This window comes from Cupressus sempervirens, chromosome 1, assembly GCF_028749045.1.
Source record: "Cupressus sempervirens isolate cs-2001-9-10 chromosome 1, ASM2874904v1, whole genome shotgun sequence".
In the NCBI taxonomy this organism is placed as follows: Eukaryota; Viridiplantae; Streptophyta; class Pinopsida; order Cupressales; family Cupressaceae; genus Cupressus; species Cupressus sempervirens.
The window spans coordinates 836274308-836290929 of NC_143118.1; the positions used below are offsets into that span (position 1 = coordinate 836274308).

At 33.3% G+C, this 16622-nt stretch overlaps 1 pseudogene; it reads right to left on the reverse strand.

Moving 5' to 3' along the window:
• Nucleotides 1-8471: 8471 nt before the first annotated feature.
• LOC149580453 (EID1-like F-box protein 1 pseudogene) lies at nt 8472-9092 on the reverse strand (annotated as a pseudogene).
• Nucleotides 9093-16622: the final 7530 nt, after the last annotated feature.

Here is a 16622-nt window from a genome sequence, read left to right on the forward strand (position 1 = left end):
TAGTACAGGATGACAGTTTAGTCATTTCTCATAGAGGAAGCCATGTATGAACGAGTCCACTATAGTATTTACAGGTGAGAGAAACATCAAAACTAGCACAAAAAGTTTGGAGCTTTGTAGGGATATAAATGTTATGATAGGAGCTAGGGTATATGCAACATGACAGTGAAGGAGAAACCCTCATATTTGTAAACCATTCAACTAGTATACATATATGTGTAATAAAAGTCCTGGGAAATTGTGGAGGATTTAGTAACAATCCAGTTCAATAGACCATCATGACTGATGACATCAAACTCACTGCATAAGGTGTTTTTAGATTAGACATTGGAATGACAAACACATCATAGTTAGGCTCCCACAAGGGCATCTCATTATTGTTATTGTGTCTATACCAAATTTTCCTAGTCTGTAATTTCAATTACTATATGTTGATTCATTGTTACATGTAGTGAGAACCTTATTTTCAACATAATGTATATAATCTGGGTCCACTGTCATGATTTTAAATGTTATTGTACTTGCTTGGAGTCAAGGTTTAACTAATTAATATAATTAGTTCACAACATGTGTGTAGATAAACAATAGAGTGGTAATACTATGGTAATTTGCTAAGAGCCTTTCTTACTTGACAACTATTTGACAAATTTCCTATTAGTTCAAGTTCAATATTTCTTATCAAATCCAATAAAGGACATTTTAGTGATATCAGAGCCATAGGTCATGCCATATTGTGGGAAAATTTACTACATAATAAGCTAGAAAAAATAGGAAAAATGACAACAAGGTATGAGGAAGAAACCATATAAATTTAGTCACCTCCAACTGGAACAAGCATAGCCTTCAGAGCAGATTGACATTGAGGATAGTTATTCAGTTGACAAGGAGTAAATTTTTGGAACAAGTGAATAGGATGAGAAAAATAAATAGGTTGATCAATTTGAACAGGAAAACGACATTCAAATGGCTCATAATGAAACTGAACTGAATTGAGTAGTGAGAGAAACATTGTGGGCCATTCGAGATGGACAAAACAACATTGCTAATATGCTTTAGCAGCTTGCTAGTGCTATACAACAATTAGCTCTACCTCATAGGGTAGCCCTGAGTAATCATAGTGGAGGTGGTAGTGTGGTAGGATCACCCTGAGCTATTAGGGCCCCTACACAAAACACAAACATGCCTTTAATGCCTATTTTTAATACACCAAACTTACTACCAAAAAATATTATGGTGATGTATGATGAATGGAATTTTTTTCCTAACCTAGTTAAACAAAATATGTCCTTTATTCAGTAGTTAAATCAGAAATGAGAGACATAATGACAATAATAGGATAGGAGACCTAGAGCACCAAACATGGACTTGAAGCATACTATCAACAAACTGTCTCTCCCTACTTTTGATGGCAATAGTAAGACATCTACGAGAGCTTGGATTCACAAGCTATACACTTACCTAACACTTAAACCTATGTTAGAGACAAAAGCCATCAAATTTTCTACAATGCATTTAGAGGGGGTGATATATGATTGGTGGAATCATAAGTTGGTTACCCAGGATCATGGTCTCATTATGTCATATGATTCTTTCAGCTCTAAGTTGATTACTCATTTTGACAAGAAGGATATAGAGGTCTATTATAGGGATTTGGCATAGTTACAATAGGGTGGATCTCTGGATGATTTCATTGATGAGTTTCAATGGATCTCGATGATTGTTCTAGATATGTCAAAACAACATATGGTAATACTATTCATCGAGGGTTTATAGGATATATATAGAGGTTTGGTTTAGATACTTAAACCAAACACTGTAGATGATGCTATTAAGATCACACACGATCTAGAGTCACCCTCTTCAATATTATAACCTCCTAAGAAAATGTATAAGGGGTCCACTTCATTCCAAAAGAACAAAAACCAACATAAGACTACACCTCCTAGGATGGACTTTGAGACACAGAATGAACTTAGGAGGAAGAAGCTATGCTTCACTTGTAGAAAGCCATGGACACTGGATCATAGATGCCTTGGCAAAGGAAAGATACATTATGTAGAGGTACTTTCAAAGGAGGAGGATGAGCAACAAGAGGGTAACAATACTAATGGTAGTGCCGAGGATTGACCAACTAGAGAGAGGAAGAAGGAAGACATCCAAGGACAACCTACTATCATAGTATCACTTTCCAGAGATCCCATAGGACACCCCTTTTGTTTGAAGGGAATTTTTAGAGGAAAATGTATTATATGTCTCTTGGATATAGGTACCTCACATAACTTTATAAGCTCATGATGGGTTACCAAGAGGAAGTTACAAATTGATGACATACCTGAGTTTGAGGTTAGAGTGGTAGGAGGTAAGAGATTGAGATGTGTAGGGAAGGTGTCAAGATTTCTAATTCATTTTGATGATTTCCTTCTTGAGGTAGATTTTTATGTGGTTGATTTGGATGGGTTAGATGTCATGTTGGGTAGATAGTAGTTGTAGACTATTGGCAGGTACACAATTGATCATGATAAGATGCAATTAGAATTCTTACACGATGGTAGATAGGTGATCCTCAAGGCTATGCCAGAGGGAGAACCCAAGTTGATTTCAGCCCACAGGATGGAGGCAATCACGAGGCATGATGACATGGAGTGGGAAGCCCATTGTTTGATTTATTCTAAGGCTATCTTAGACTCCTAAAGATAGATTAATTTTGACATTCAGTTGATGTTTGATAAGCACAAGAGGGTTTTTGAGGTCATACCTCTAGGGATTCCCCTAGATAGAGGGTTAAGCATATCATCAAGTTGGAGGAGGGTGCAAAACCCGTTATCACAACACCTTATCGTCACCTCAGGCACTATAAAGAAGGGATTGAAAAGATGATTAAGGAACTTCTAGACATGGTACACATCATACTTAGCTCTAGTCCCTTTTCTTCTTTAGTTATATTGGTGAAGAAAAAGGATGGCACTCTATGCATGTGTATCGATTACCATGCTCTCAATAAGAAGACCATCAAGAAAAGGTACCCAATCCCTTGCATTGATGAGCTAATAGATGAGTTACATGGGGTAGTTTACTTCTCAAAGATAGATCTTAGATCAGGGTACCATCAGATATAGGTTCTCGAGGAGGATGTGCATAAGACAACCTTCTAATGTCACTATAGTCACTATGAGTTCTTGGTTATGCCATTTGGACTCACTAATGTGCCAACTACATTTCAATCATGTATGAAACACATCTTTAGAAAGAAGCCATGGAAGAGCATATTAGTATTTTTTGATGACATATTAATTTTCAATAGAACTTGGGAGGAGCACTTACAACATCTAGATGAGGTACTTAGTATCATGGAGGAGCACTTGTTACTTGCAAGGAAGTACAAGTGTGAGTTCAAATTGATTGAGATTCTTTACCTTGGCCATGTGATTGGAACAAATGGAGTGAAGGTACATCAAGAAAAGATTTAGGCAATCCTAGATTGGCCACTACTGAGGAATGTATTAGACTTGAGGGGATTCATGGGTCTTTGCTCTTACTATAGGAGGTTCGCTAGAGGTTTCTTTTAGATAGTGGCTCCCCTCATCAACCTCACATAGAAAGGGGCATTCAGATGGATAGCTGAGGTAGAGGATACCTTTGATAGGCTCAAACAAGTGATGAGCATATGCCCAGTCTTGGCATTGCCCAATTTCTCTCGACTGTTTGTTCTTGAGTGTGATGTTTCAGGGAGTTGTATTGGCACGATTCTCATGCAAGATAGGCATTCGATTGCTTATGAGAGTAGGATGCTCAAGGATTTCAAGAGACTATACTCTACTTATGATAAGAAAATTTTGGCTATTATGCATGCTTTAACCAAGTCTAAACAATACTTAGTGGGGGGCAAATTCATTGTTAGGATAGATCACAATAGTTTGTGCTACTTCTTAGAAGAGAAGGATCTTAATGAAAGATAACAAAAGTGGGTCAACAAGATTAGGGCCTATGATTTTGATATTGAGTATATCAAAGATAAGAATAATGTAGTTTCTAATGCACTTTTCATGAGATCCTTAGTAGTGGAATGTTGTGCTATTTTTGAGATTTTAGTAGATTGGAAGTCTTAGTTGCTAGTTGACTATTCTAAGAATACTCAAGCATGTCAAATTATGGATGGATAGCTTTAGGAAAAAAGGTACAAGGTAATAGATGATGTGATTTTCTATAAGGATCATATTTACCTCATAGAAGGATCTAAACTCAAAGGTAAGATTATGGAAACTCTACATGATGCACAATCAGTAGGACACCTAAGATTCTTCAAAACCTATAGACAAGTTAGGGAAAGATTTTCATGGAAGGGCCTCAAGCATGATGTCCTCCAACATATTAGGGAGTGTCAAACTTGTTAGCTGAACAAGTTAGAGCATGAGTTTCCATCCAAGTTATTACAACCTCTCCTCATCTAAGAGTATTTTCATGGATTTTATTATAGGTTTGCCTATGGTGTAGGGTAGGGATTCTATTTTGGTGGTGTGAATAGTTAACAAAATTTTCTCACTTTGCCATAGTAGCAAATTGGTTAGCCTCTTAAGTAGCTGAGTTTTACTTTTGGGAGGTTTTTCATTTACATGTTCAGATTGACCAGTATGGAGTTGACACCCAACACGAGTTATCACCCCCAAATGGATGGACAGACTAAGATAGTTAACAAATGGGTGGAGGGTTATCTCCAGAGCTATGTAGCAAGGTAGTAGAGAGCATAGATTAAGTGGTTGTATCTAGGGGAGTATTGTTACAATTCATCCTACCACATGTCCATTCAAATGTCTACATTTCAAGCTCTCTATGATAGTGAGCCCTTGTCATTTGTAGACCTAGATTTGTAGGACAATAGGACACCACTAGCTAGGGATTGGCTACATGATCAGTGGGATATCCTCAGATCTCTTTAGGAGAACTTTTTATAGGCCTAGAATCAATTGAAGATGTACATTGATCGTCGGTGGACTGAGTAGATTTTTGAGTTGGGTGACAAGTTTTAATCCTATCTCCAACCATATAGGAAGAGTTCCTTAAAGAAGAGTGGCTATCAAAAAATTCATCCCAGATTTTTTGGTCCATATCACATTACTAGGAAGGTTGGTGAGGTCACCTATGAGCCAGATTTACCTAATGATATAAGAATTCATAAATGTGTTCCACATTTCATGTCTCAAGAAAGCGATTGGCTAGCATACATTAGCCTCCATAGAGTTGCCTTTGCTCGATGAGTAAGGGAAGCTTGTATTAGTTCCAACAGAGGTGATAGAGGTCAGAGAGAGGAAACTGTGTAACAGGTCCATCAAGGAATATCTAATTTGTTGGAAGGATTTACCTTATGAGGATGCCACTTGGGAAAGTGAGTCAATCCTATAGCATCCAAAATTGAGATTGCTTAAGGGCAAGCAATCCCAGGAAGGGAGGACTATAATGTCCCCTTCTCTACGCTAGATATAATGGTGCCTAGTTGGTCTATCTTTCCATCTGGATAGGCTAACATCATGTGATTTAGGATTCCAGCCAGTCACAAGATTTTTTTTTCAGTCGAGGAGATTTTAAAAGGGAAATTCTAAGGTTAAAGTCACTTTATTTTATTGTGTTGAAATATAAAGTACTTTATTGTTTAAAGACACTTTATGAAAAAATGACTTAAGTGACTAAAATACAAAATAGTCTTTTATCCCACATTGCTAAGATGTTTGTAGCTCTCTATAGTTCGAGGTTGTAAGAGAAAGGATTTTCTTTGGGATTGGTACCATGATTATATGTTATTATTCAAATCCTAATCGGTTGCTTAAATGTGACTAGATTTCTCCTAAGGATGAGACCCCTTACAGAAGAACAATGAGACTAGATGGAAACCTAGTAACTCAAATTGAATTTATAGAAGGTGTTTTGAGAGTAGACACTGGAACAAAAAAAAAAGCATAGTCAGGCTCCCACAAGGGCATCTCATCATTGTTATTGGGTTTGTACCAAATTTTTCCAATCTGTAATTTCAATTACTGTATGCTGATTCATGGTTACATGTAGTGAGAACCTTATTTTTAGCATAGTGTATACAATCTGGGTCCATTGTCATGATTTTAAATGTTATTGTACTTGCTTGGAGTCAAGGTTTCACTGATTAATATAGTTAGTTCACAACATGTGTGTTGATAAACAATAGGGTGGTAATACTATTGTAATTTTCTTAAGAGCCTTCCTTGACATCTATTTGACAAAATTCCTATTAGTTCAAGTTCAATATTTCTTATCAAATCTAGCAAAGGACATTTCAGAAAATTCTTTGCACATGGTTTAAATTTAATTATTTTATAAAGTTTGTATTGCAATGTTTCCGTCATTCATATTTCTAATATTATATGGATAATCTATGTGCTTATGAATATTCTAACACTCAAATGGAGAATAATATACCATTCCTCGATGAAAAATGGTTGTTAATGCAAATACATTTTTTGTGCCTCTTTAATGGTTCTATAAATATTATTTGAAAAATAAAAAGTTCCTTTTTTTTTCTAATTTCATAGTGATATCTATTAGGGCACTCACCCAAAACAAAATATAAACATAATGGGAGTTCCAACTTGTAGCTTGGAAAATGATAGAACAACCATTCAAAGAATAAAACATAAGAAAAGGAAACTAACTTCTAGAAATAACCATTAACCAAACAAAAATCACTGATAAGGCCCCATTAGCCAATTGTAAACCAAAAGGACCACCCCATCCAATCACTCCGTATACTACCACATCTTCTTTACCAATTGAATAAAATCCAACCCTATTACCCTTACAAGGTACATCAACTATGGGAAATGGTATACCATTGACCTCCTCCCATGGTTTGGCTTTCACTAGTGTCTCATAAACAAAAACTAGCATGGTGAAAGTACTAGACACCTACAAATTTCCTTGAGAATATATCAATATAAGGATCTTAATCACTGCTTAAGATGCTACCATGTGGTACAAGTAGCAAGAAAAGGGGACTAATGGGGCATAAAATCCAACTATTTCCTAAGTCTCAACCAAGATTCAAGATGCATTTTCTATAATAAAAGGAGAGGATCTTTCCACATCTATATTGCCTAAAATGCCATTGCCAAAATCACCTCCTGAAAGTAATGCAAGAAAACTACATCAAAGGAAGATCAATGAATTTTTTCATTCTGCTAACAATGCCAAAGCTTCAAATTAGGACAAAATATTTTGCAATGACTGTTGATTATGTTAAGAGAATCAAGTTTGACCATTATTTTCTTGAGACCAAGGGAAGAGATTGATGAAATCTAAAAAATGAAGGGTAGTATACTATGATTACTGACTATGTGCATATTGTTATGGTCATTAATATTAATGGCAATGTTTTATTTGTATTAGAAACATGATTTAGACTATCTAAATAGTGTCTATTAAATAGATTCAAGGGTCAATGACCTACATATCCAAGTCCATTCCACATTTCATGAATGATCTTAATATATTTAAGGGACTATCAGAAGTTAATTTTCAATGAAAGAAAGTACTAACTGTATCTGTGACTCTCATAATGATAATTTGAATGACAAATCCCAAATTAGAGGGTATAAACAGTATAAGATCCTTTTCTTTCAAGTATAAATGATCAATTTTTTTATTATCAAAACCCTATCCAACTTTACAAAATTGTAGAAGACTCCAAATTCTTTTGATGATTTATGATTAATTTTTTTTTATACACAAGGGTTTGAAGATAAAAGACTTCACCTCTAGAATTCCCACAATTCATAATTTTAAGTAATCAAACTAAAATATCTCTTCAATCCTTAAAAATGTGAAGTCTTAAGTTTTATATAAAACTATAAAATTATGCAAGCATTTAGACCATATATTTGTGTAGCAACGAAGTAACTAAAGATGACAAAAAAATAGGATTTCACAATTCCAAAGATAGTGAAGGCTGGATACTAAAGCCTTTGTAGGTAGAAAAAAATGCAAAATCGATCATCCAATTACAACATAATATTTATATAACAAATAGAAATAATTTTTTAAAAAAATACTTAATTGACAAGAAACATAACATAAAGGAACATTAGAGCTTTTCTTTAACAAAAGTATTGCTTTCTCCAGGATTATGTTGAGGTAGCCCCCAACATTAACTGCCTATGAATTGTGGAAGCTCTTCCTAAAATTAAAAAAGGCACATAAAAAATATTTAATTATTTGCTATTAACTACCAAAATAATATTATTAAGGTTATAAATTTAAAGCTCAATACTTAAGACATGAAATTCTCCAAATGAGAACATATAATATGCCCAATAGAAAGAACAAAAAATAGAAGAAAAACATCAATCACATATCTCAATTATCATAATGATTTGAGTATACAAGGAAATGTAGAATAGAGCTAAGGGAAGAATTATTAATATTATAGACATTTTCCCATGCTAGGTTACCCTTTATTCTTCCCCTTCTGACACATTGTCAAAATCTGAAAGGGGAAGAAAAGTGCAGATTCCAATTAAGTGCCCTTTGAGGCCTATAAAACACTTTGATCTCTATAGGAATCAAACATCCTAAATGAACTTTTAGGAATGATCTTTTTCATGGTGCAAGCTCCATACCTTTTTCCTACAATAACCACAAGTATCTTTTGGATGTACTTGTGCTTGTCTCTCAATGAGCATCCTCCTTGATTTAGATTTTGAAAATGCTTTAAATATACCTCAAAATAAGCCCACATCGCCATACTCTTCTTGCTCAGATGCTCACATGGATCGATCACTTATAATGTATTGGATCTGCATTGTGGAACAAGAAAACTCTTGCCAATAGTCTGTGAAAACCTTATCCTAACTACAAAGTGACCTAGTATGGCTCTAGACAGAAACCCATTATTGGTGGAATCCAACACAATAAGATATGGGCTTCTCAAGAGCATTCCAATTTCCATCTATGGTAATGTGACCAACCCTAGTAAGATCAGTAGCCATTTTTGGTGCTTGTGACAAACAAAACTATTTCCAAACTATCTTCTTCACAAAATTTTCAAACCATTTAAAAATACAAGATATAGAAAATAAAAGTTATTGGTGCTTTGATAGGTATAAAAAAAAGGGTCAATTGGGAGATCTTTGAATGTCATATGTTTCAATAGTTATCTAGAACTACAAAGTTAACTTGCTCGCATATTTTCCCTAGAAGGCTAGCTTGAGGACCTTTTAAGATTAGGCTGGTAGCTTGTGTTTCTCAATAAGGAGAATGATGTACTTCTCCTTGGAGATGACCCTTGGGAGTATGTTGTCTTGACACTTATTAATGCTAAATCGAGATGCAATTGGTTAATTGAGTTGTGCTTTTCATCATTCTCAATCAGTTAAGAATAATAGTTAATGAATTTTGAAATTTGATCAATTTTCATCTGTCAACTCTCAATTATCAATTTCCATCATCTAATTTGATTAAGAGAAAGAGGTATTTCTAGGTGTACTACAAGAAAAAGTTTGAAGAATTGGAATGCATTTGGGATTCAAGACATTGTCTACAATATCAAGAAGTACTAATGGCATCATTCTTAGAGTGACAACTAACACTAAAATAGAAAAATGTATTTGAACCCTAATTGAATCTGTATTTTGCCTCTGTTGCAACTATTATAATGGTATAATGGATATTCCCACTTAGTGGAGAATGTGAACTATGAACTGCTATAAAATATGATAGGCACTATATGTTTCCAAGATGAAGATGGAATCATTTCATTCTTCTTATTTAAACAAGTAACTTTTTAAAAAGTTATTGTATGTGATTTTTTATGTTTCCTTTTCTATACTCTTTTTGGTATTTAAGAGTAATAAATACAACAAAAGTTTTGCATTATTGGTCATGCTTTGATAAAGGAGGTTTCTAAGAAGTGCAAGTATTAGGGAAAATGACGGTAGCATGAATACACCTTTTATGTGGATGCAAGGAGATAATGGAAATCACAAAAGGGAAGGCATGATTTATAATAGTTTAAGTAAATATAATTTAACACATTAAATTTTTCTCCAAACTCATTTTCTTAAATTTGAATAAAAAATTGAAATGTTTAGATTAGTAATAGTAATAGCATTGTCAAAACTGAATGTTTGATCACTATTCTTGCTAGTTATACTTTGATAGACGAAGACTTCTCACCTTTTCTCATTACAGTTTATGAACTAGGGACATTAGTTTTTAAATCATCCTCATTGAAACACCTATAAAATGTTGACAACAACACATGTCAACTACTCAAAAAGTTTTTAAAAATAATTTCTAAGTAATTTTAAACTATATTTTTAGCTAGAACTACCTATACTTACCTACATCTTAGTCGAACCTACACATTTACTCCTTTCTCCATTGTAATCCCCATTTTTAGTCCTCTTAGAGGCCTTAGGAGTTATATATGGAGCACTTAATCTCACCTTTTTGTATTCTATTATAATGGGAAAATATGATAAATCTCTTCAAAAAAGTCACAATGCCTCAAAAGCCAATGAGAAATAATGTTCATACGTCCAAGATTCTGCTCTTTCTAGGCAACACCACTACTAAAGTACAAGCAACTCAATGTTAAATTTGTAGAAAAAGTACAAAGGAATGTTAGTTGAATAGATTTCCAAGGTTAAGTAAAGAAATTTATTGATTACATAGTATAATGTTGATGTAAGAACTACGATACCAATTTACATAAGTTATAATTTTTTCAAGCCAAAAAGTGGACATTATGCCAGTTTAGCATAACTCTTTAGAAAGGTATAGTACAATCTACCAATTCATAAAAATAGTGCCCAATGTCTAAATTTCTGCACATAGAAGTAAGATCTAAAACTTTGACACTGGTAATTTGGGATTGGGAACTAAGTAAATATGTCTTCTCTCAGTATAGAGTGACATCCTAAATAAATATTACATCTTTTAAATGTATTATGGCATAGTCTTGCCTTCTTAAAAGAAAATAGTTGTATTGTACAATTCTTTAATTAGGACATTCTTTTCACACTCCTTGAGAGTAGATACATAAATTTTAGCAGCAACAAATCTCTCATGTGAATATCATGTGATTCATGATAAATTATGCTAATGAAGTGTCACTTTACATAGACTTCTCTGGAAAGGAAAATTCATGGATGATAGATGATTGAGAATTCTCACTTGAAATTTCCTCTAAAATCCATGTAGCAACTTGAGTTACAATAATTGAGTCATATGTAGTTGATATTTGATCATCTAGAGTAAATTCTTCCTGTGTGACTAGGGAAGACACTGTGTTAGTTACTCCCAATAAATTATTATTCCTAGTTTCTATAGTTGGAAAATCTGGTTCAAACTACTTCTGATGCTGCATCTTCTAGAATCAAAGGCATAAGTTAAAATTTATTAGTTGATTATATAGGCTCACTCATGTTTCCTTCTCAATCCTTTCCACATTAGTTTACACCACTAATAATTCATTTAGAGACAATATTTTCTCATTTGGAATATCACTAGTCTACTTAACTAGGGCAAATTTGATATTGGTCAGAATTGGTAGATTGTCAGCTAGTCCTAGTGAGTCATCACTCTTGGTTTGCTTAGCTAGAGAGTTTACATTATCAATTATATCATCTTTCAAAATGGAAAAAATGATTGAATTTCTTCTACCTCTAGAATTTGAACTACAAGACTAGATTTATTAAAATCATATGAGTTTGAGTCTTCCTCCTTTTGATATGAATATTGTAAATCTCCAGTTGATTTAGTAGTCTCATTTAAGGTTTCCATTTGAACCCTTGTAGCAACTTGTGACACAACTACTGAGTTATTTGTCAATGAAATTTTCCCAGTTAGAGTAACTTGCATATCTGTTCAACTACGTTACTCTAATTGACATCCTTATTAAGTTGACAATATTAATGCAAAGTTTCAAGAATCTTATTGTGTTATCTAATATTTTATGTAACTATTATGACTTCTTTTCTTATGATGTTTGATGTGTTCAAAATTTAGAAGTTGGGAACATTGACATGGAACAAGTTATTTAAGTTTTAAAATGGTTGGCATGGGTTGCAACACTTGGAAAACTTTCAAAGATGGAATCCAATCCAGTTAGTAATTTACATTCCAAAAAAACAAGACTCAAAGTACCAACAATGTAATATCTCTTATTCTGGACTACCATTATGAACGAAATCAATTGCATCTCTAAATAAATTTGAATCTTCATATGGCACTATGTTTTACTCTTCATAGTTATTTTGTGGAACCAATAATGGAAATCACAAGAAGTAAATTTTAACTGAGATAACGTGAATACACCTTTTATGTGGATGCCAACAGTCTTCTCAAATTCCAAATATTGGTGGTGCTTTGCAACAACTTTTGTCATCTCAATCATAGTCATTGCTTAGTTTTCCTTTGTCCATGTGTTCATCATCAATATTTGAAAATGCTAATGGAAATTTCTCTTCATCTTCTACAACTTCAAGCATGTCTCCTCTTCAAAATATATTGAGCTCTTTGACTACAAAAGAGAGTTCTCATTATCTGAATTTGCCTAGAACCACTCAAAACTAGCCTATAGTGCACCAGCCTACTAGAACCCTAACACTTGGTATTTCTAGAGAATGTCATATTTATTTAGGTTCATGGGTCAAAAAGTGGTTATCAAATAATTTAGTATTGGGACAAATTTAATCTCTACAAGTTATATAACTGATGATGGCCATCATTTTGGCTATGATACTCTAAGAGTATCCTGCACCATGCCAAATTTATAATTGATAACTCATGTTTGATGGGTTGATTAGACATTATGAATCTACAAGATAGTTCTAAGATTTATACATGCCTGCTTTAGCATAGTTTTTGATGATATCATATCGGTGGTTCTATTGCAAATTATAGATGGAAAATTTGGAATATGGTGTTATTGATCATCTTCTTTTGTATTACTGAGGTGAAGGAACTACATACGCATTAGGGTTCAAAGCTGTAAAGAAAATATTGATGAAAGTTGGATCCTATCACTACCTTATGGATGTTAAAAAGCCAACAATTATCTTCTTATGTGATGGAGGAAACACTTGTGGAGGGGATCCCTTGTATTACATGGAAGGGATGAAAAGAGAAAATCCTAGAATGATACTTCATACAAAAATGTTTGGAAGGGATCCCATACTAAAAATCTTGATTGAAATGGAAAAGAAAGGAAGCAAAAATTTGAGATAATGTTGGATGAGATTCAGTGGGCCCATAGCTTTAAGAATCTAGCCAATAGTTTCTAACCCCAAGTTGTGGCATTTATGTCAAATTTTATAGTGGAAACAAAACCTGCAAACATATATGTGAAATGTGGAAACATAGATAGGGTATGTGAACTATTTGATGAAATGCCTAAAAGAGAAAAAGCTTTAGAAATTTGTGGAATTGGAAGGTGTAAAGCTAGACTCTGCAACTTTTTCCATCATCTTAAATGCTTGTGCCCAAATGGGAGCTTTGAAATAAAGAACAAAAAAATCATCAAACCATAAAAGATAGATGGATTGTTAAGATATTATACTTGTTAACTACTATTGTATGTAAAATGTGGAATCATGGACATTCCACTTGAACTGTTCAAAAAATACTTGAAAGAAATGTGGTATCATGAACTGTAGGGATTTCATGATATACTCTAATTAGAAGGCTTAGGGAACTTCTAAGACTTTATAGGTAAAAATCCAGACTCCATAACCTTTGGTATCTTCCTCTTTGTGCATTCCAAATTAGAAATTCTAAATAAAGGTATAGATATCCATAAAAAATAAAAGGAGGATTTTTATCTCATATTGTAGCTACAAATGCTCTAGTGCACATGTATGCAAACTATGCAATTCCTCAAAAAGATGTCATCTCTTAGACTGCAAGTATTGTTGGATATGCACAAAACTGAGTTGTTGAAAGGGCTTTCAAAACTTCCATACAAATGTAATTGACAATAAAAAAGGAAAATTCCACAACCCTTACCATCATCTTTCTTGCTTATCCTAAAATAGGGGCTTTGGAATACAATATGGACATCTATCAAAGCAATAACAATAGACACATTTTGTCAGATGTAGTTGCAATTGTTCTAGTAGATGTGTATGCAAAATGTGGAAGCATAGAAAATGCATATGAAATAATTGATAGAATGCCTAAAAAATATGTCATCTCATATAATGTAAGCATTGCTAGATATACAAAAAATGAATTTGTTGAAAAGGATTTAGAAACTTAAGAGAAAATGTAATTAGCCAGTGTGAAGCAAAATTTATCATCTCATTGAATGTACTCATTGCTAGATATACATAAAATAAATTCGTTGAAAATGCTTTAGCAACTTCCAAGAAAATGTAATTAGCAGGCGTGAAGCCAAATTCAACAACTTTTCCAATAGCCTCTCTACCTATTCAAAATAATGAGATTTGAAATAGCATATAAACATCCATCAAAACATAATGAAAGGGGAACTTTTTTAACATATTATAACTGGAAATTCTTTAATTGAAATTTATGAAAAATGTGGAAGCATATATAAGGCATATGAATTTTTTGATGTAATGCATCAAAGAGATGTAATCTCATGGAATACAACTATTACAGCATGCCCACAAATTGGATTTTGTAAGGAGACAATATCTCATATCTTAATGATTTGGGCTTTGTATGTTCAGATTTCATGCCCTTACATACAACTTTGGCTATATTGGGGAGATTGAGACTCTTTTTCTAAATCTAGCTCCTCTTGCAAATTTTCCACTTCACCAACTATTTTGGCCAACTGTGCCTCTTTATGTTTATTTGATCTACACTCTATGCAAAATTAAGTTTATTAACTTCTTTTTCTTTTAGAATAGAGACTTTTTCCTTGTTTGCTTCTATTGAAGCTAGTTTAACAAGAACAAATGATTCATTAGCTTTGGCAATTTCCATTGAAATCTCCTTTGCACTATTATCACTCATTTATTTTGAAAGAGTTACATCTTCTTCCTATTTGATTGTTGATAATTTGGTTTCCAAGGAAGTTGCATATTGTTGATTGATTTTTTGAAGCTCTTTCTTGGCAGCTTCCAACTCAGTTGTAGTATAACTATGGTGTTCTCTTGCAAAATCAAACTCTATTTGCCAAATCATAATGCCATGCTCTTGACTTTTCATATTTGTAGCAACCAACTCTTCAACACAAAGTATGGCTATTTTAGAGGCCTTATTAGCCTTTACCTTCAATTCCTTTGTATCATCTAGCTAGTGAGTTAAACTTTCCACCACTCTCTTGGCCTTTTCAAGCTCAACAAGTACCTAAACCCCTTCGCCCTCCACAATTTTGAGTTGGTCCTTTGATTTTGCAAGTTCATTTTGAACAAGATGCAATTATGTCTCCTTTGATATCTTCCTTTATAAGCAATGAGAAGAGCATCATAATATAGAACATGATCCAACAAAAAGTAGATCATTTGACTAATGTAAGAAACATAACCAAAACAAATAGGTAAGTGTAAAAGAGTGAAACAACATCAAATAACCTGTCCAACTAGAAGCTTAATCTTATTTGCATATATTTATCCTCCAAGAACTCTCTCTCCAAACAAGCTAACTACTTTTTTGACTGACTCAAATGGTTTTATAGTGTCAATTTATTCCCTTTGAAACACAAGAGGAGGTACATTGCTTGTTATTTTTCCTTGAGTTTCTACCCCTATCCAAAGCATAGGTTCATTATACAAATACACAAATAAAGTACATAATACAAACACACTATTAGATATTCTATAACAAATGTCCACTAGTTACTTTATGAATTCTTCCATGCTTTTGAATGGTGGTTTATCTTTATAGAAAATTAGAATAACTACTTTTTACTATTTATAATATGTACTACCAATCGTATAGGAGTATGAATTCCTATTTGGTCAAAAAATGAAAATCCACTAACAAACTGTAGTCCTTGTTGATGCTCCAATGCAAATGAAGTTCCACAAGTGTTTCTCAATAATAAATAGTATATCATTGTCAATCAATATTATCCAAACAATGCCTAGTTTAATGTTTACCTAAAATAGAGGAAAAACAAGTACTAAAAGCTCGTGAAATTCAAGGGAATCGAACTCCAACATCCAAAATCAAAAAGAATTTGAAAAATATTTAGAACTTTTCCTTTACCAAGAAAACTTCTAAGCAAAGTTGAAATAGCTAAAAGTGAATACTATTGACAATTCGGTCCACTCTGAAGAAAATGACTCAGCAAGACTAACAATGAGAAAAATTTATAAATTTATAGCAATAAATTGAAATCAACTTATTTCATCCATTCTCAATTTTGTGTATGTGAATATGTGTGCTATAATTGTTATGTTTCTTGGCTAATTAGTGACAATCTCATCTTCCCATACACCTAGTTAAGTTGCTTATACAATGTTAGTGTATTGGTCTTCTTTAAGGCCATTGGATTGGCTACAATAGAAAGCATTGACATATGTAAAATTCTGAAGTAAAGCAATACACCATAAGGACTCAACTCAAACTTTTTTGGCTAATATCTAATTCATCCTTAGACTCACTCTAACTTAGTTAAGATACAACAA